Here is a 22082-nt window from a genome sequence, read left to right as displayed (position 1 = left end):
CTCATGCCAGATTTCCCAGGACTTGCCAGATTTTTGCACTGGGAATCCTGCATCTGGAAAACTCCTCAGTCCTGGGCAGATCCATATGGCTGGTCACCCTTGAGTGTCATTTACACCAGCTTCAAGAGCTGGTACCAAAATGTACTAATACGACCATCTCCAGAGAATGGCCTTTGGCAGACAGCAGCTGCCCTACCCAGAAGCACTAGATTATACTACCATATATGGAGGAACAGTAACTGATAGAGGGGTATGAAAGCACAGCTCCCTTGTCTCAAGATAGGGCGGCTCTGTGGAGCTGTTTATGCTCCAAAGCCCTCTATACAGTTTAGGCCAAGGCAAGACTACACCTGGTACTACATCCTTGCTCATCCCTTTCCCTTGACTATCCTGTTTCATCCACTTCCTTGTGTGAGTCTCCTGAGAGTCTTTCCTCAATGCATCACATATGCCCAATCCTTACATCAGGCTCTGCTTCAAGGAACCCAAGCCAAGATAGTAAATGGCTGCTGAATGAATGAATAAAGAGAATCTTAGTCATTTAAGATCTTTGAGCTTCAGTTTCCTGATCTGTAAACAGAGATAATATTCAACCTACAGACTTATCATGAGAAGTTATGCCCTCCTTGAGCCTGATACCTGAGCCAGGGCACTCAGGCTACATTCTCAATGCATAGTCTGGCTTCAGAATCCCCAACCTGTCCTCCCTGACCTTCCCCTTTCCTCACCCACATGGGCAAGTCTTCAGGATTTGTGGAACCCTAACCCCAGTAAAACCTGAGATAAGACAGACCTCACATTTTAAAAGGGGAATCCAGATAGCTTAATATCTAACCCAAAGAAACAAATTGGTCATGATGGAATTTCTACATAATAATAAATGTTGGATCTTGATGGTTATCAGTATTTATTACTGCTTAATAAACAAATGCAAACATAGTGCTTAAAACTCTCTATATGTATATATACACATAAAATACAGTAATATAATATATACATTATATACGTATAATTATTATCTTGGTTCCAAGGGTCAGCTGAATAGCTCTCCCTTGGGGTCTCTCACACAGTAGCTGGGGCTGGAGCCATCTGAAGGCTTGACTGGGCTGGATATGCAAGATGGCTCACTCACATGGCTGGTAGTTGATGCTGGCTTTGCCTAGAAGCTCAGCTGGAGCTGTCATCTGGAGTGACTACACATACCCTCTCCATATAATGATGATAGCTGGATTCTGAGAGCCTGCAACCCAAGAGCAAGCCCTTCAGGAGGCCCAGGGGAAGCTGCAAGGCTCCAGCTTCTGGGAACCTAGCCTTGGAAATCACATGGTATCACTTCCACTGCACTCTGCTGGTCAAGAGCTAGTGACAGCCAGCCCAGATGCTAGGTATGAATGTCAGGAGGACTTGCTCATGGGGAGTTATCTTTGGAGACCAATTACCACAGAAATAAATGTTAATTAAGGATGACAAGAGGAAAATCAGCATTTATCAAGAGGCTGCTTTATGCTGGGCCTTTCAAAAATATCACCTTATATAGTCCTCACAACAACCCAGAAAGGTGTTCTTGCCCCCTCTCGCATTTTAAAGAAAAGGCAACTGAGGTTCAGGGAGATTATGTGTTTACCTAGGGTCACAAAACCACAGAGTGGCCAAGCCAGAGTCTGAACTCAAGTCTGTGGGCTTCCAAGCCTATAGCTCTCCTTAGATCAGCCTGGGCTACAGGGATTCCCCCCAGCAACCATTTCTGGCCTTTTTGCCTCAAGAAACTGAAGACTTTACAAGCTGATAATTCCCATCTCCTTTCCACTTGAACAAGTTGCCCTTTCACTGGAAAGGAAAATGACTTCTGGCTCCGTCTGGGAAAGCCCCCGGCCCCCTGCTCTGCCCATGGAGACAGTGAGGCCCATCCATCACTGAGGTCTGACTCGCCTGCCCCCTCACTGCTGCATTAGCTCAGACCCCTGGGACAGCCAGGAGCAGAGGCAGCCTTCCTCCTTGGTTCTCCCCAACTTTCCTCTTCCCCCTGCTACTCCAAGCCCCCATTTCTCCATGGATCTCCCAGCCTGCTATGCCAACTGGCTTCACTAAGGTTTCCTGACTTTTATAGACATAAGCCAGAGCTGGGTCATTAAGCCTGAATCTTTTGAAATCCCAGAGATTCATAGCCCAATCTTATGTCTGCAATGGGTAAGGGGGAAAATACACATGATCTGACATTACAGATTCAAAGCCTTTAACTGGGAATATGAGACCCCCTGGGTGGATGGAGTTAACTCCAAGGGACCCCAAGAGCTGAAGACCAGGACACACCATAACTCTGCCAAGTATTCCTATATAACCAGCTGTGAGTAAGGCCTGTGGGAGACCCAAAAGAAGAGTCAAGAGCCCTCCCTCTAAGATATTTAAGAATTCAGTAGAGTCCTGACTTACAAATACCTGTTAATAGCATTATCCACAATAGCTAAATCGTGGAAGGAACTGAGATGCCCTTCAACAGATGACTGGATTAAGAAGCTGTGGTCCATATATACAATGGAATATTACTCAGCTATCAGAAAGAACGAGTTCTCAACATTTGCTGCAACATGGACGGCACTGGAGGAGATAATGCTAAGTGAAATAAGTCAAGCAGAGAAAGACAATTATCATATGATTTCTCTCATCTATGGAACATAGGAATTAGGAAGATCGGTAGGGGAAGAAAGGGATAAAGAAAGGGGGGTAATCAGAAGGGGGAGTGAAGCATGGGAGACTATGGACTCTGAGAAACAAACTGAGGGCTTCAGAGGGGAGGGGGGTGGGGGAATGGGATAGACTGGTGATGGGTAGTAAGGAGGGCACATATTGCATGGTGCACTGGGTGTTATACGCAACTAATGAATCATCGAAACTTGCATCAGAAACCAGGGATGTACTATATGGTGACTAACATAATGTAATAAAAAAACATTTAAAAAAAACAAATACCTGTTAATAAATGCATGAAACAATGAATGAATGAATGAATGAACCTTATATAGCACAACAGCAGATTTTATTTTATTTTTTTTTTTTTGAGAGAAAGAGAAAGAGCAACTGGGAGAGGGGCAGAGAGAGAGAGAGAGAGAGAGAATCTTAAGCACGCTCCATGCCCAGCACAGAGCCCAACGTGGGGCTTGATCTTACAAGAAATCAAGACCTGAACTGAAATCAAGAGTCAGATGCTTAACCAACTGAGCCACCCAGGCACCCCGGCACAACAGCAGATTTTAAAGGAGTATATGAAACACCCCTGGAAGGCATTAGGGTAGGAAAAAAACTAATTCTGTTCATTTCAATCAAGCAGCTATTTTATGCCTCTACCATTAGAATGATCTTACCTGGGGTGCCTGGGTGGCTCAGTCGGTTAAGTGTCTGCCTTTGTCTCAGGCCATGATCCCAGGGTCCTGGGACAGAGCCCCGCATCAGGCTCCCTGCTTCACAGGGAGTCTGCTCCTTCACCTGCCTCCCACTCCCTCTGCTTGTGCATTCTCTCTCTCTCTGTCAAATAAATAAATAAAATATCTTTTTAAAAACTAAAAAAAAAAAAAAGAATGATCTTACCCACTTGACTGTCTGGAGTGGAGAAAAGATGGTGGTGGCCAGGACCTGAGCATGCAGGCTCTGCTCAGGTGAGCTTGTACATGGGCCATAGGCAGAGAGGGACCCCTGTCTTTGGACACAAGATGTGACAAAGAGGAATGCCTGCAGGCCCTCTAAGGCATGGTGGCCCTGACCCTACTAGTATGGCCCCTCTGACCCACGTGCTAATTAATCACTCTAGCAGAGGAAATCAAAGCAGGATGGAGAGTGGGTTTGAAATGTCCCCCCTCAGTTCCTCCCTAATAGGCAAAGGCTGATATGTGAGAAGAGGGCCAGAGCTTTTCCCATCCCCTGTGCACAGAAGTGATAGCCAAAACAAGAAGCACCACAATACGAAGGACAACTCACAAAGGCAGCTCTCCTTGGGTACAGACTGGGGAGCATGTGTCTGAGCTAAACAGTCTACCTGGGGGTTTAAAGTCATCAGTATCCTCAAACAGTGTTCCTCTCCTTGGGTTTGTGTCCCCGTCCCTGAAGAAAGGATGCACAACCACCCATGGGCTCATGTGCAATTCTGGTTCCAGGAATCACTCTGTTTTACCCCAAATTAGGGCACTAATGCCATTGCCCTGGTGGCAGGGCCTTGGGGAAGTAAAATTGCCCTTCCCAGCATCTTTCTCTCAAGAGCACAGAGCACCTTCCTAACTGTAAGAGCGTATGTACTCATATTATCCCTATTTTATGCTAAAATTAAGCTGTTCTAGCTCACTTTCCTCATCTTCTTGATGAGAGATTGAATTAAATAAAGGCTCCTCCCAGGTCTTAAAGCCATGATTTTTATGTCAGAGTGATGGAGTGAAGTTAAAATGGATTCACCCATAGAGAATTAACTATAATTTTTTTCATTAGCGTTATTCTCTGCTACTTTGATCCCAGGAATCATTAAGATTCACCTGTACTGGTCTCAGTCCCTGCTCTACCACTGTGTCACCTTGGGCAAGTACCTTACCAGCTCTGAGGTTCCCCTCCTCAAATGAAAATGGGGTTGAAGTTAGCTGACTCACGATGTCATTACAAAGATCAGATGAGATAATGTCTACAAAGCACCTAGCTCACAATGTACTCAGAAGATGCTCCGCAAATGTTAATTCTCTTCTAGTCCGTCCAACATTTCCTGCTGGGAAAGAAATCCCCACAGGAGCAGTCTCAACCTTGCCCACACCGGCCCCTTTGCTGTAGGAGTAAGGTTTCTTCTGTCCCATCCATGACTGGTTGTTCTCATCTCTTCCCAACTCTGCGTTCAATGACCTCATATAGGTAGTCTGAAATTGGCCATAGTGGGAGGATTTACCTTACAGTAATCAGCAATGCCAAAAATCAAAGCCCCATCCCGTGGAGCCAGTTTACCAGCACACTCTGGCTGGCAGGCTACACTTCTTCACCATCCTACCCATCCAGGCCCAACCTGGGTGCATAGAGGCAGGAGGCTGGCCATTGTGAGGAACAAGGGGCTTAAAGCACAGCTTTCCTCTGTACTAAACAGTTTTTTCAACAGGTTACATGGGGCCACCCAGAGGCCCACTGATGGCCAGCTGCCATTGATTTTTCCAACAAGAGGAAAAACCAGCAAAAAGAACATGTGCTCAGAGGCCAGTCAATCTTTTATCGGATCAGATGAACCCAAGTGAAAAAGAACTGCCAAAAAGCTTTTGACCAGGACAGCATAATAGGGACTGTTTCTGAAATAAAACCACTTTGTTGTTCAAATGTACAAAGTTGACAGCTTCTTTTCTCTCCATGAACTGAAAAGAAAATTTTCTAAAGAAAATTTAAAAACAGATAACTCATGTAAGGAAATGGCAAAAAGAATTCAAGGCCATCGACTGTTCATAATAATAACACACACATATATATGGCCTTTACAGCTCACCAAACCTTGTTTTAAGCACTTCATAAATATGAACTCACTAAATTACCTCACAATAACCCTGTGAGATATACATTAGCATTAGCCCCATTTTATAGATGAAGAAACTGAGGCAAAGAGAGAAACTCTGTGAAGTCAAGATCTACGGCCTTTGCAAGGTAACCCCTGACAGGCTTTGCTAAGCTTTTTGTTGAGGCAGGGGGATATGGAGTGAAAGGAGCAGCCCTGGCCTCCTTAAATCATTCCCTCTCTGTAGCAATCTTCTCTGCCTGGACCACCATCCCCCTCTTCAGTCTGGCAAACTCCTGTTCACCTTTGCTTTCCATTCGCATAGGCTGTGGCAGAAGGACGGTACTTCTCCTCTTTTGGCCTTCTTTCCTTCCCACTTACCCACTTCTTGAACAGATCACGATAGCCCGTCAAAGCAATGCTAGGAAAGGCCACGGACACTAGGAAGAAAAAGTCTTGCTTGTCTTGTGGGGTTCCCTGAAAGACCCCTGAAAGCTCTAAGCTTCCTGTGGGTCACTCAACCCAAGGTTCTCCAGCAGGACCTCCAGGAAGGGTGTGATGCCATAGAAGATGGCAAAAAGGAAGGAAAGTCTGAGGCAGGAGGGGGCTCCTGAACACCCACTGTGACAAACCTGACAGACTAATCAGTGACTCCGTGAGGACAGTGGGGAGAGAATTTGCATCAATGTCCTGGAATCCTGAGTGTGGCCTTCATCCATTAAGACCAAGACTCACAGATGTCGTGGCATAGCTGGGAGGTTACAAACAAATCTATCCAAGCTGGATGTAGAGTGAAATGTAAAAATAGTGTGTTCAGGATTATTTATGTAAAAAGAAAAAAATTATGGAAGGATCAAGGAATATTAAAGAATATGAAACTTTAATAAGTCACCCAAACATTGATTTTTACATGAATAGGGAAATTAATCTAAAAGTATAAGAAAATGGAAAAAATCGATATTCAATGATCATGCCTAAAAGCTATATTTTAAATACTGAGCTATAAATCAAGAAAAAAAGGAATGAATAACCTCATTTAGGCTTTTTACTTGATGACTATGCTATTTTCATGAAATTAGTAGTATCACTTAAGAATCAAATTTTGGAACAATTATATATCAAAACTATATTAGGACTGTTCATATAAAAAATAAATGTCTCTGTTACTTCTTTTCACTTTTTTTTTACATTAACATACAGAATATTCTTTCATTTGAAAAAAAAAAATTAAGTCCCTCTCTAATCTTGCCCTGGCTCCCAGGGGAATTACTGGACCTCCAGGCTCATTTCTTCATTCACACACACACACACACACACACACACACATACACACACACACTGTTTTCCACATAATTGAAATCATACTCTACATATTATTCTGTGACTTAATGTCTTAGAAAATCTCCCTGTCAATACATACAGATTGACAGAAGTTTTATTCGCCATTACGTTGCATTTCTGAATGCAATCATTCCCTTCTGAAGAACCATTAAATGGGTTCCAATTCACTATTAACATAAACTATTGCAATGAACCCTGGACATGTTTGTGCTTGGTTAAGTATTGCCAGAGGATACTTTCCTAAAAACTGAATTGCTAGGTCAAAAGTTGTGATACGGTAGATATTGCCAAATTTCTTTCCAATAATGAGGTAGCAACGAATCTCACACTAACAATGAGTGTGAATTATTGAATCAGCAACATAATTTGAGGAGAATTGCCATTTTTAAGATATTGTCTCCTCTCATCTAGAAACACAGTATGTATGTCAGTTATTTCAAACCTCTGCCACATGATCTCTTGTTGGGTTTACTCCTCAGCATTCAGACTTCTGAACTTTCTATCAGTTCAAATCGTTTCTCAACTGACTTGACTAAATTTGATGTTAAAAATACCTACTTTTATTTCATCTTTTCTTGTGTTGTTGTATCAACTATTTATCTTTATGTAGCCTTCTCCAGGAAGCCTTCACTCAGCTCTCACTCTAAGTGCTAAGAGATGGCACTTAGTACAGTGCACAGGAACCATCAGTGTACTCATATCTCCCCACCTGAAAGTGAGCTTCTTTTCACCACCATTTTTAAGGATGTATAATGTGCCAGGGATTGTGTTAAGCAGTTTGCAGTCATCATGTCACTTACTTCTGATAGCATACCTCTGGAGAGGTCATTATCCCCACCTCACAAAGGAGGAAACTGGAGAAGCAGTGTAGCACTCCCAGGTCCACCTGGCTAAGCAGCTGAGGAGTAACATGTTAACCCCCTTGGGATTGTCACAAGCTAGCATCCTCCCCCCCCTCCCCCGCCGCTGCTATGACACCTTCTTATGGCAGGAATTCGTGTTACATTCATCTCCTCATCTTTCCTTCTAGCACAGTGTATGACACATCACAGGTCCTTGTTTGATGTCACTCCTTTGATAGGTCAGTTATATCAGAAAGGTTCTAAACAGTTCCCTAAACTTGGGCAAAACCCATCAGGTCTCTACTTGTGGTCTCCAATGTATGAAAAATGCTTTTCATTACAACACAGAACTGAGGTTTCAATACCAACAAAGAACATTCTGGTAGGAGGAAGTATCAGATACCTCCTGTGCTTTCTCTCACAGCCTTTTTGCCTTTTTACTTACTTTTACTCCACCCAACAGAAACCAGCAACCCAGCTCCAAGCACCTGTCTCCTTAGCTTTATGTATATCCCCCTCTGCTGCCTCCAGCCTTCCCGCTCTTGCCTGTGAGCCACTCATGGCAACATGGTCGGCTACTTTGAAGCATGAGCCACGTGAGAAGGGAGAAGGTTGTCAGCACTGCCTGATAAGAATTCCCTCTCCCATACCTCAGGTGGACCACTCTGAGGCACATCCTGCACAACTCCATAGAGGGTTCCAGCAGGCTTAAGCCCTCTGTCCACAGTAGTCACCAGCTTGATAACATGCCCTTGGATTGGCTTTTTCAACTTCTTTTTTAATAATAATTTTTTATTATGTTATGTTAGTCACCATACAGTATATCCTTAGTTTTTGATGTAATGTTCCATGATTCATTATTTGCGTATAACACCCAGTGCACCATGCAATATGTGCCCTCCTTAATACCCATCACCGGCCTATCCCATTCCCCCACACCCCCCCCCTGAAGCCCTCAGTTTGTTTCCCAGAGTCCACAGTCTCTCATGGTTCATTCCCCGTTCTGTTTACCTCCCCTTCATTCTTCCCTTCCTTCTCCTACCGATCTTCCCGCTATTTCTTATGTTCCATAAATGAGTGAAACCATATGATAATTGTCTTTCTCTGCTTGATTTATTTCAACTTCTGTTTTATTTCTCTCCGTCCCCCCACTCCTGTTCCCTGGAATCACTTACCAAAATAAACTACCTGCACGAAAACTCTGGTCTTGGGCTCTGCTTTCTGAGGCTTCCTAGTCCAAGCTAACAGAAGAAATGGTACATACGCCAGCTCACACAGGTGTTGCACACACATGTTCACCTACACTGCACACTCCAACATGGACCCTTCAGGGTTTGAGGTTTTTTATCTGCCTAAAGAAATTCAACAGTCATGAAGGAAAATGAAGTATTTGTCCTTTCAGCCTCAGCCAGGCCCTGATTTTAGACACCATTATTACTTATTCTTCAATTACATCACTAAAAATCCATCCACTTAACCAATGTCAGTAAAGCCCATGCCACACTCATTGAAGAACAATCTTTCAAAAATGTCTCTATCTGTGTCTAATCCTCAGCTCTGTCTCTTCCCATCTCTGGGAGGGAGGAGAGCTAAAGGCCAAAGAACCAGTCATGGGTTTGGTATTAACAGAATAGGAGAGGAGCTTTAGATCATACCACAGTACATCTTACTAATGGTAAGGAGCACTCAACTGGCAGGGCTAGAGCTCTAGCCAGGCTCTCACTTCTTTATGACCCCAGCAAGTCACATGATTTCTCTGAGCCTCCGTTTCTCCACCTATAAAATGAGGGGTTTTCCCCCAAAGCAACTATAACTCAAATTTCTTACTAATTCACAATAATTTCCCCAGTTACATTGATAGCTGGTATACCTGCCGGGAGAAGAATAAGGGATTTCAGATTACTGGACTAGGTACTGAGCTAGCCATGACTCTGTTGTAGCCCCTATTTTACTTAACGTTCACAGCAGCCTGTATTCTTAACCCCCTTGTATAGTATGGCCCCTGGAATTCAAGAGTTCAAGTGACATTCTCAAAGTTGATCTGATGAAAAATGGCAGCACCAGCCTTTACTGGTTTCTCTGAGCCTAAACTCATTTGCTTCCCACTGCCCCACTCCACTGCTAACTAAGTCCCACCAGGGAAAAAACACCGTGCACAGTTAGCTTTCAAAGATTCCTGCAGCTCTCATTTCACCTCCTAAATTGAAAGCCTATTAAAGGCCAGGATCCCATAGATGAAAATTCTCAATCTTAGCCCAAGTATTAGTTTCCTATAGCTGCTGTAATAAATTACCACAAACTGGGTGGCTTAAAACAACACACATTTATTCTCTTACAGTTCTGGAGGTCAGAAGTTCAAAATGACTTCACTAGCCAAAACCAAGGTGTTGGCAGTGCCACATTCCCTCCAGAAACTCTAGGGAGAACTCCTCTTCTTGCCTTTTCCAGCCTCTACAGCTGCATTTCTTGCATTCCTTGGCTTATGATCCCTTCCTCCATCTTTAAAGCCAGTATCTTCTCTGACTCTGCTTCCCTGTGCTTCCTCCCTTCTGTTTGTAGGCAAGTCTCCCTCTTCCTTCTAAGTAGAACTTCCTTCTAAGTTCTAAGTAAACTTGTGATTATGTTTAAGGGCCACCTGGACAATCCAGGATAATCTCTCCATTTCAATATCCTTAATCACATCTGCAAAGACCCTTTTTCCAGATATAAGGTAACATTCACAGTTTCCAGGGATTAGGGCCTGGATCTCTTTGGGGGCCATTATTCAGCCCTCCACAGCACAGTTCAGGGGAAATCTGTATGGCTTTCTGAAGCCAAACAAAGCCAACCAAGTTTGGAGCCACTCTAGAAAAGTAAGCCAGAAAACTACTAAATAATCAAGGCTACTCAGTCACATGCACACACTTTAGAGCTGCAGAAGGGAGACCACCTCACAATACTCTCATGAAATCAGCAAAGTGCAAAGACATCCCTGATGCCTCAGTCTGCCTTGTCTCATCTGTCTCCTCTCCCCAGATGCTCAGAGTTCTCACATTTCAATTCTCTTATTCGCCTCTACTATAGCAATGGACTATCAGGAGAAAGGGCTACCAGGAATTTACTATTGAAGATTTGAAGCCTTAACTTAGTTTTTAATCGTAAGATGAAAGACTTTATCCTCTGTAGAAGGAATTTCCAGCATCAGAGACAAACTGAAGGCTTCCTACTGCTCATACAGGCAGCCAGTGAGGCCCTTTTAGCTTTTTTTCTCACAAAGGAAATGCTCAGTGTCAACCAGAGGCTTCTTTCCTCCAGAAAATGTATTTTCATTGCAGGCATCTTTAGCTGAGTGAAGATTCTGCTGAAGACGTGTCTTCTCTCCTCCATCCCTTGTTGCTGGCAACACCTGCTATGCTTGCTTAACAAACCATGGTATCTGAGACTCCACCTGTAGGAGTGGCAGCCTTGGAGAGCCAAGGTAAAGAGGACAGGTATAAAACAAGGTCCTGAAAACTTTGTGGTCCAAAATCTCAACTCTTCTTGCCTCAGAGGGGCTCCATTGGTGGCTTTCTGCCTGCCTCTTGGCCTCATCCCCAGCCTAAAGGCAGAAGGGAAGAACCAAAGCTCATCCTAAAGCCCTGCCACAGGACACCTGGTGGCTCAATTGGTTAATCATCTGCTTTGCCTCAGGTCATGATCCCACGGTCCGGGGATCGAGTTCCGCATTGGGCTCCTTGTTTAGCAGGGAGCCTGCTTCTCCCTCTGCCCCTCCCCCTGCTTGCTCAGTTTCTCTCTTTGTCTCTCTGACAAATAAATACGTGAAATCTTTTTTAAAAAATAAATAAATAAACCCCTGCCACGTCCAGACACCCATCCTCCTGCCAAATGGCTCTTAACTCATTCCTTGCCATGTTTGAAAGATCATGGAGAAGGTTGAGAAACTGAAAAGCACTTAAAACTCAAAGAAAATAAGAATTAATAGCAACATCTGGGGAACCAAAACAGGCCAGAGAGGGAAATATTTCAAGTCATAGAAGTCTCCCAGGTGACCCCTAAATCATACCAAATAGACAATGATACCCCTTCTTTGCATGTGTTCTACTGGGCAAATACATTGTCCTTTAGGCCTTGTCTGTTTTTATTGAAGGTCAATCAAGGAATTCACTTCACTCAAGGTTCCCAAGACGCATTGCTTCTGGCCATCCACCAGGTCAATTCTCTAGCCACATTGCTCTCCATGCCATTGAGCCCTTCCAGAGTCAGATCTGTGTAGCTATGCATGGCCTCAGCATATGAGTTCCTATGAGTCCCATAGGGACTGTGGAACCTGGTCCCTATGGGTACGGGTCCAAGAAAGTGGTTTGGGTTTTCCAAACCCAGTCAACCCTGCAGAACTTGGCCAGCACTAACTTAGAAACTTGACCAGGTTACTTAATCTTCCTGAGCCTTACTTTTTCACATGTGAAATCTGGGAATAATGCCTCTTAGAGGTTTTGGAAAACTATTGAAATACATATGTAAGATGCATAACACAGTGACTACTATAAATCAGGCACTCAATAAATGTACCTATTCTTAATGTTATTTATAATAATATTAAAATAAAGTCATGCTGCTAGTTTATAGATTATAATCTAAAATCATGATCTATAGCTATCTGAGAACAAGAGTAATGACCCACAGAACTCTCTTTTTTTATGATTTGCTATTAAACATCTCTCAGCCCTTTGGATATGGAGCAATGCTTTACTTTGCTCTTCAACATTCACAAATATCCACCAAGGGCTTGCTGTGTGCAGAAAACACAATAAGCTCAAGGTATTGAGTTTGCGCTCAAGAGAATTACCACTTCCATGAAGAGTCATGAAACAATAGGCGCAGAAAAGGTGGATCGAGTCACATTCCTCAGTGCTCATTGAGTCAAAAGAGCTTCCACAATTCACAGGTCTTAGTCCTAGGGGCACGATGTACACAAAAGGCCTCCGGGACTTGGGTCTTAAAGAAGGAGTAGGACATGAACATGCGGAGAAGAGTAGAGGCGTCCTACATCAAGACCTTGGTGCGAAAGGGAAGGAACCTTGGGAATTGAGGTTGAGGACCCTTTCTCTATTTGTCCCTAGCTTCCTATCAGCCGCCAAAATGGCACAGGGGCTGGGGTGCTCAGTGAGCTCTGCAGTACTGTAAATCAGCACTGCAGTGAGCTGTGTGAGAAACTCAGCCTGCAAGCTGATTTGCCAATTTGTGCAGAAACTACTCTTCCCAACATGCCGGGCCCTTCTTAGCCAGCTGAGGGAAGGAATCATCTTGGAATTTGCTTTCTGAAACAGATTTTCTCAATTCAAATTAGCTACAGTGGTGTTGTTAATCCCCTTGTTATGGGATTAGAATGTATTACTGCATTGAGATTAGAGCCTGACAGATAGGTTGGAGGAGTCTGGATTCAACTCAAAGTTCCAAGCATGAGGGCTCCCCAACAGGCTCTGTGGTCTTTGGCTGGAACAATGGCGCCACCTAGTGGCCACAATGGTCTCCCTTTGAAAGGGTTTCTATTCGGGCACGTTTCAACTCCTGAGGCCTTGTGTGTGCTGGGGCCAGAAATGCAAGTATAACTAAAGTAGGCTAACTCCCTCAAGGGGCTTGCACGTTGGGGCTCAGCAGTCCAGATCCCATGGACTCCATCAACTGTGGGCCCAGGGATTGCCTGATGGGCAGCATGAGCTGGACCACCTGAACCCCAGAGCTGCCCCTTGAGGTGGGCATTTACAGAGTGAGATTTCAGCAATTATAAAATGGCCCCTTGGACCCACCTGCTCTTTAATGCCTTAAGTCTCATTCACAGTTGACAAAACCTGTTCTGTGCCTACTCATTCTTTCAGCATCTATTTATCATCTGACTCCATGAACCAGACACTACGCTTAGGGCTAAGACATATGAATGTTTAAGGACCAGCCCCTACCTTCCATACGCTGCCAAAGAGATAAAGACAGGCCCTCCCACGGTCCCCTGCAAGAACCTTGGAGCCCTCTCCCAAACTAGCAAAGCCCTGCATCACCTTCCATTCCATGTTCCCAACACAACATTCCCTCTGCCCCCTCCCCTGCTGTTCCTTTATACCTGGGCCCAGCACTGCCACCACACCCTTACTCAGCTCTCCACATGGAGGAAATATCTTTGCTCTCTCCTCAAGGATGCTTGTTCTGAAGGCTCTGGGGAGGGCCAAGCTAGGAGAAAATGACTTCCAACAGCAGATACTGACATGAGTGGCTGCAAACAGGCTGCAGCTCCAGGTGTACCTGCAGAGAACAAAGGCAGCAGCCCCAGGGACAGAGAGGGAAGGGGGTGTCTCACAGACTAAGGCTCTAGCTCCACCCAGGGACTATGTGAGGAGCCAAGAATAATGAGAGGGTTTGCATCCAGAAGCTACTAAGCATGAAAAAAAAAAGGGAGGACTGTGTGTTTTACCCTGAAACTCAAGAAAGGGTAAGAAAGGGAACAAGGGGCAGATGGTGAGGGGACGCTGCAGGGTGCAGAGTGAGTGCAAGTGTCCCTGGATGTGATGACCATAGATAGTGTAAGTGTGGGAGTGGCTCATGTCAAACCCTAGACTATCTGTGTAACCAGATGGAAACCCATCTTCTACTCACCTCCAAATCCTCCACAGGAAGGCAACTACATATTCAATGAAAACACTGTGTGAATAGGTTTGATTTATAATCCAGGCATTACCTAAGAAATGTGTTTCCATGTCTGGGTCAATGCTGTGTCACATATAAATGAGACACGGTCCCTGCCCTCAGGAATTCACCAGCTCATGAAAGATGACCCTTAAGGAGAAAGACAATTAACTTTAACCACAAGGCTGTGGGCACATAGAGGAGAGGCATGGGGTGGGAGGGGCTGCCCAAGAAAGGCTCCAGGGATGAGCAACGTTAGTCCTCAGAAGAGGGGGAAGGTCAGGGATGCCTGGGTGGGCTCGTCATTAAGCGTCTGCCTTTGGCTCAGGTCAAGATCCCAGGATCCTGGGATCGAGCCCTGAGTCAGGCTCCCTGCTCAGCAGGGGAGTCTGCTTCTCCCTCTCCTTCTGCCCCTCCCCACTGCTCATGCTCTCTCTCTCTCTCTCTCACACACACACTCTTTGCCTCTCTCTCTCAAATAAATAAACAAAATCTTTAAAAATTTAAAAAAGTAATCTAATGCACAACTTTGCATAACTTAAAAAAAAAAAAAAAAGCAGAGGGGAAAGTCTTCCAGGCCCAAGAGCAGCATGAGCAAGAAAGGGTACAAGTGTGAGGAGCCTGGCACACTGGGCATGTCTAACAGGCAGCTCTCCACCTACCCATGCTCACCCAGGGGCATGCAGTGACCTGTGCCCGGCATTTGTGAGACCCAGGGACTAAGGGTCATCTCTGCCCTGAGAGACAGGGGTCTCCCAAATGGTAGGCAAGGCTGAAGATACAAGAAGCAGACAAGAGCCCCATGTTTCCTTAGTGATCTGATGTGCTTCCAGAGATGGTTCTGGCCCAACTGGTGGGACAAGATCAGGGCATTTCCCTTGAATCCATTCCTTCTTTCATACCCTTCCCCCAGCACTCATCAGCAACTCATCTCACTTCTACCTCCAAAACATACCCACCTTTGTCCATGCCTGTCCCCTTCTCTGCCAGCACTCCAGTCCAGGCTACCATCAGCTCTCATTTGGACAACTGCAACAGATGGACATCATATTCCATGATAAATCAGAATGTTCCCCTACTTGAGACCCCCTGAGGATTTTTCTTCCCACTTGGAATAAATCTAAGCTCTTTTCTGTGGCCTACAGGCCCTACCTGTTTGGGGCCCCAGCCCAGTTTTCCAGTCTCACTATAGACCACCCTGATATGCTCACTAGGCTCAGCCCCATCACTCTCCTTTCTGCACCCATGTTTGCCTTAGCTCTTTCCTCTGCCTAGAACATACTTCTCACCTAACATTACTGCCGCAAGAAGCCAGCACAATGCCTCATTGTCTTCACACAACTTATTCTATTTCCTTACTGTCTGTTCTCCCACACTGATACAACAAAGGCCCCATAAGAGGAGGGACTTGTAAACCTGCATTCTTCATGACTGTATTCCTAGAACAAGATCCATCCCATAAATGACGTTCAATGCACAGTTGCTGAATGAACAATCCCATGCACCTGCCAGTACCCCTCAAAGCTTGGAGCCCTGTGGAAGCCATGTTTCCAGGAATGTGTCAGGCGAGGGGATGCTGCCCTTGTGGGGCCTGATCTATGCCAAGGAGAGGTTCAATGCCCCAAGGATTCCCAAGCAATGAAATCAAAGGCCATCCTTCCTGTCTTAGCAGAACCTTTGTGATAGAGCACTCGGATCTCTGCCACCATGTTGATCACTCTACTCTGTGACTGTGCTGTATTAATCAGGTCTCTCCAGCGAAACATAATCAACAGGCTATCTCTCTCTCTCTCTCTCTGAATGTCACCTATTGCTGTTGCCAATGCTTTTAGGCAACTCCAAGGAGGACAACCAAACTCTTTCCCTAGGGTTTACCCCACCAATCCACCCAACTTCCACCACTCATCCTCTCACTCAAATACTCATTCGTCATGTATTTATTGAGCATCTGCTATGTATGAGGCCCTATATAGGGCAAAACAACATAATCCCTGACCTCATATAGCTTATAGTTCAGTGGGAATATCAACTCTAAACAGATGTATACGCAAAAATTTTCACTGCAACTGTGGTACATGCTGGGGAGAGAGAAATGTAGCAAGTTTATTTCATCTGTCCTCTAGATACTTACTGAGCACTAAGACATGCAAAACCTTATCTTAGGTGCTTATTGGAACACATATCAAGACAAAAGCTGGGAGGTAGGAGATGATCCCCCAGGGAAATGTCACTTAAGCTGAGACCTGAAGAATAGACAAAAGTTCACCTGACAAGAAGATGGGGAAGACATGCCAGTCTGAGGAACACTATGCCAGGGTCCTGGGGCAGGACATGGCTATAAGAATGGGAAAGGAGTCTGGTTGGCCTGGAGCATGGCGTGGGGTTGGGGGACTGGAGCGTGGTGAGGTGTAGCTGGACGAGGGAACAGCCCCAAGGCTCACCAGCCTCTGTGGGCTCCACTGAGAGCTGTTGCTTGATCCTAAGAGCAAGGAGAAGATTCTGGGAGGCTTTAAGTTGAGAGGTCGTGTTCTCACCATTAACACTGTAGCATGTTACGTTCTCCTCTTTATGAAAGTCCTAGAACAGGTCAAATTTCAGTATACCATCTCTCAAAGACACCATCAGGTAAATTAATATTGGAGGTATGGTGCCCTGCACACCTCCACGCTTTTGACATGCTGTTCCCCTTGCTTTGTATTTTGCTCTTTTCTTCCTCATAAGACCCTTTTGCCCTTCAAAATTCAGTCCGGCCACTGCCTCATCTATAAAGCAATCTGACTTCCCCAGGCCTCGAGAGCAACTTATACTCACCTCCAGATAACAACTGATTCAGAGCATAGGCCTCAACCAGGGACGGTCCCAAACTGTTTGTTACCCATGAACAGAAAGTGAGGCAAGTACAGAAAGTGAGAGTAAGCATTTAGAAACTTTCAGAGCAATTACACAGAACAATTTTATGGCTGTTAAATCTAATAATAAAAAAATAGGGCTTGGATTTTGTGTGCCCTTTATTTCATTTTTTCTAATGATTCATTTTTATTGTATTTTATAAAAGTATTGATCCACAAAGGATTGAAATTTATTAAAAATGGGGGGAGGGGACCTTCACCACAGACAGTTTGACAAACACTTTCCAGAATGCCTGCTGCTGAAGGCCATCCTCTGCACCCTCCTCTCTCTCTTCCACCTATCCAACCACTGCAAAGTCACTATCTCATTTCACCCACACAACAACCTTACAGGGGAAGCAAGTCATAGCTTGCCTTCCCTTCTCTTATTGAAAATGAGCTAACTGAAGTTAAGAGAGAGGAAGCAATGTGCCGGTATGAGGTTCCTGTTGCTGCTATAACAAAGTACCACAAACTTAGTGGCTTAAAGCTATACAAGTGTATTATCTCGTGGTTCTGGAAGTCAGAGAGTCTAAATGGGTTTCACTGGGCTAAAATCAAGATGTCAGCAGGGCCACACTCCCTCAGAGGTTCTAGGAGGGAAATTCATTTCCTTGCCCTTTCCAGCAACTACAGGCTTTTTGCATTCTTTGGCTCACAACTTCTTCATCCATCTTCAAAGCCAGCAGCATAACATTTTCCAGTATTCTCATTCTCTCTCTTCCTCCCTGCCTCCCCTCTGCTTCTATCATTGCATTTCCTTCTCTTTTCTCCTTATAAGGACCCTTGTGATTACATTGCACCCACCTGGATAATCCAAGATCATCTTCCCATCTCACAATTCTTCACTTAATCACATCAGCTAAATCCCTTCTGCCATGTGAGATAACATATTCAAAGGTTCCTAGAATTAGGGCATGCATTCTTTGAGGGCCATTATTCTGTCTACCACAAAGGTCAAATTACACTACTACTGGGGCAAATATTTTTGGGATTCAAACCCAAGCCTTGATCTCAGAATGCATGTTTCCCCTTTTGTTTTGTTTTCCCCACTAGTCCCCTTCACCTTCTCATATATGTACAGATGTTGGTAGAAATACTTTGTTTGAAAGCATTTGGAAATTGAGAGTAAGCCGTGATCTGCAGGTGGGGAGAGGATCCACAGAACTGCATCTCCCTCAGCTGTGGAGGCAGCTAAGTCCCTGCAGACAGTCCTGGCAAACACCGGGGGCTGTCCCATTTAAGCTCTCACCCAGACAGAACATCAGGGCCCAGGAAGACCCACGATAAGTCACCCAGAAAGCACATGCATACATCTCAGAAAAGACAGGATTTTCTCCAGCAAGGACAATGTTCCCTGGCAGTGTCGAATTTTTGTTCCCAGGCAGATAGATAAATAGATACGTGATTCTTATTAGCAAGAAGAATAACCTGCACAGAGTTTCTCCAGGAAGACATTAAGATAATCCAGCAGCGGCAATCCACTGCCAGCCCCAATCAATTTTTTGTAGTAAACTTTTATAAATCAAACACAGAAGACTCAGAATCCCTCAAGAGCTTGTTCTGTGATGTGTTGGTTGGTGCAAATGCTGGCACAATCCACTTTGTGGGGTTGTTAAATCACAGTGTTTTCCTCGCCCCATCAATTCCAGCTTCTCCCACCTCCAGCCCTAAGACCATTAGCCCCTCCTAGATGCTGTGACTGCCTCCCAGGGCAGCACACTGGGGAAGGAGAGCTGAGATGGCCGTTGGAAGCACAGGACCTGCTGCCCCTCCTTGCTGTGCTCCTGGACCAAGGGCTGAGGGGCTATCATCCCTGTCCTGCCCTGACAAGCAGGATTGGGGTGCTGGGGCCTGAGCAGGAGCAGTTGTTCAGCACTTCCTGTCCCTGTCCTTGCATGTGGTGCAAGGACCTGAGAGGCTGCCAAAGGACTGCTAGGCCAAAGCCAGGACCTCACCCCAACAAGCCAGGCAAGGCACTGGACCAAGCCACAAAGGCAGATGGGGCCAAGTCAGGCCCTATGGATGGAGGAGAGAGGAGCTGGCCATTCCTGACCATCTGAGGTGCTCTTTACAGAATCTGAAAGCCTTGGGTTGGGGCTCTCCTCTCACGGCTGTGCTCTCCTCTGTCTCAGTGCATCCTGCTGTTTATATTATGCCTTTACTTGTCTGCAGGACTGCTATTTATGATGATCAGTCTGTGCACTGTACAAGGGCAGCACACCTAAGGATTGCCATTGAAATCTAGACATACACTCAGGGTGTAGACTACAGACCTCCTATCCATATGTGTGCTGGGACAATAGCCATGAGCCGCCTCACACTTAAACCCGCCAGTCTTGTACACACTCCCCTGGCTCATCCATATTTGTGCAGCAGTGCCTTATTCCGGATAGCACTTCAGGCCTCTCTTTACATCATTCCTCTTGCCCATCCATTGCTCTGGGAGACACAGTTCTACTCCCAGCATCTCTATTTCAGACTCTGATCCCGACTCAGTTGCCTACTGAGGGGTAGGGGACAGGCAGGGATCTTGACATCTAGGGTGGTAGGTGGGCATGTGTGAAACTGCAGCCCCAGGTGCCAGAAAGCTCCCCCAGGTAGAGACACAGTTGCCAGACACCGCCATTCAGGTGGAACAGTGTATAAACTTAATTGATTTTTCTTTTTTACTTAAGGAAAAACAAAGCACCTTTCCCTTCATAAAGAAGTAGAGGCTTTTTAAAGTTTTCAGAGCCTTATGCTGTAGCAGTGACCCTGCTTGCCTCCCCCCTCCCTAAGTTGACTGTGAATTCATTGAGTTTGGATTGGGTATTATTTAGTGCCCCCAGCAACCAGCAGGTGACTGGCTCTTGGACTGGTTTATGGACAGAGGAAGGGCAGAAAGGAAAGACAGAAAGAGGGAAGAAAGTAGGCAGCGATAGAGAAAAAAAGGAGGGAGGGAGGAAGGGATAATGATTTGGAGGGATGGATAGATGAATTTCCTAAACCCGTTAGACACAGAGATTCAGCCCCCTGTCCCCTGCTCCTTCTGTTTTGACCATTTCTCTGCACTTCTCTCCTGCCTCTCCCACACCCTCTGGGTTATTCCTGAGTCGATTCACAACTTCTAGATTAAATCACTGCTGGGGCCCATGCACTGCCCGTCCACAGATGTGGCCTGGGCCTCTACCCCTCTTTCCCATCTCCTACTCTGCCAAGGGAGCCAAGCCCTGGGAGTCAGACCCTCTTTCCACAACACTCACTCCCAGGAAGTCAGTGGGTCTTCCTCTCCTACCTCCCTGGGCAGAAGGGTACCCCAGGAGGATCTCGCTGCCACTACCTCCCTCCTGGAAGATAGAATTTTCTTTTCTACTCAGCCCAGTGTATCCAAACCCTACTTGCAGACTAAGCTTATTTTTTCTTTTTTTTTTCTTTTTTTTTTTAATGATTTTTTATTATATTATGTTAGTCACCATACAGTACATCCCCGGTTTCCAATGTAATAAGCTTATTTTTTTCACTGGGGAGTTTTATTTCCCTGAACATTCTTAGTGCCTAGTGCTGTGAGGTTTCTTATGTAGCCTATTCCAGAGAACACTCAGCATTTTCAAGGCTCCAAGATGTTGACTCCAAAATGAATTCCCTCAAGGGGCTCCCAAGGGGCACTTGATGGACTGAAGCTGGGGAAGGTATTTTTTTGAGCCCCTAATCTGTGTCAGACATTGTCCTGTGCCCTGGGAACTGCAGTAGATAAGAGAGATCCCAATTCTCATGGAACTTGCAGTCCAGCTGGAGGGAATAGATAATGAATAAATAAATGCTGGCATGTGCTGCCTCATATGGGATAGACAATGGTCATGGTGGGGGCCAGGGAGGCTCTTGAATCTGAGAGGCTTTGCAGAAATGACTTTAGACTTGAGAACTGAGTGATGAAGAGAAGCCACCAAGTGCAGATGCAAGGGACAGGAGAGGAGGTAATGGACTTGGACATTTGGGGAACAGATGGAGGCCAGCGTGGCCCTGGTGCCACAAGTGAAAATGAGAGGGTCAGAGATGATGGGGGGACAGGTTGAACACAATTACATTACTTACATTAATGACTCTTCTATATTGAGTGCTTGTTGTGTGGCCAACACTGTAAGCCCTTCACCTGGGTTATGTCATTTAGTTGTCACAACAACCTCCAAGATATTATTAGCCTGGTTAACAGTACTAAGGATAATGATGTGCACTGAGTACCTATTATGGGCCATACACTGGGTTGAGTACTTTATGTGCCTCATCTCATTGATTCTTTGTGACAACTTTATGATATTCAAGCGTTCTTCCTTCTCCCATTGTACAAGTGAGAAAACATAGAGACCTGGAACATCTGAGCAACTTTTTAGAGGTTCCACCACTGTGTTGGATCAGAGTGACTACACGCTTATGACTGTCTACACCACATGGGTCACCGTGCTCCTGTCTGCTTGCACTTCAAGATAGCCTTGATGTTTGACTTTAGGAAAGTCAGAGGCATGATTCCCTCCAGAGAAAAACACTGGGGCATGTAAGGATTTGTCCAACGGGGCTCCTTCTAGGGCCCTGGGAAGGACACTGTACAAAGGCCCTAAGAAGCTGATGGTGCAGGAGGCCCACTGTCCTCTCCGGCCAGCTATGGCTTTAAGCCTCCCCAAAAGTGGGCTTGGAGATTCATTCCAATCCACTGCTGCCTTTCAGACCTCTGCCACACTGGAGGAATAGTCTGCCTCTGAAGCAAACCTCCAGAGCAACACCATTTTCATTCTTCTCTGTCACAACCCAGACCAAGCCCAATCGACTTTAAAGTGATTTGCCTCCCAGAACTCTCCCAGTCCTCCTTGACAGTGTTCAGGCCAA

Source organism: Ursus arctos, unplaced genomic scaffold (genome assembly GCF_023065955.2).
Source record: "Ursus arctos isolate Adak ecotype North America unplaced genomic scaffold, UrsArc2.0 scaffold_20, whole genome shotgun sequence".
Lineage (NCBI taxonomy): Eukaryota > Metazoa > Chordata > Mammalia > Carnivora > Ursidae > Ursus > Ursus arctos.
This window is presented reverse-complemented; position numbering follows the sequence as displayed.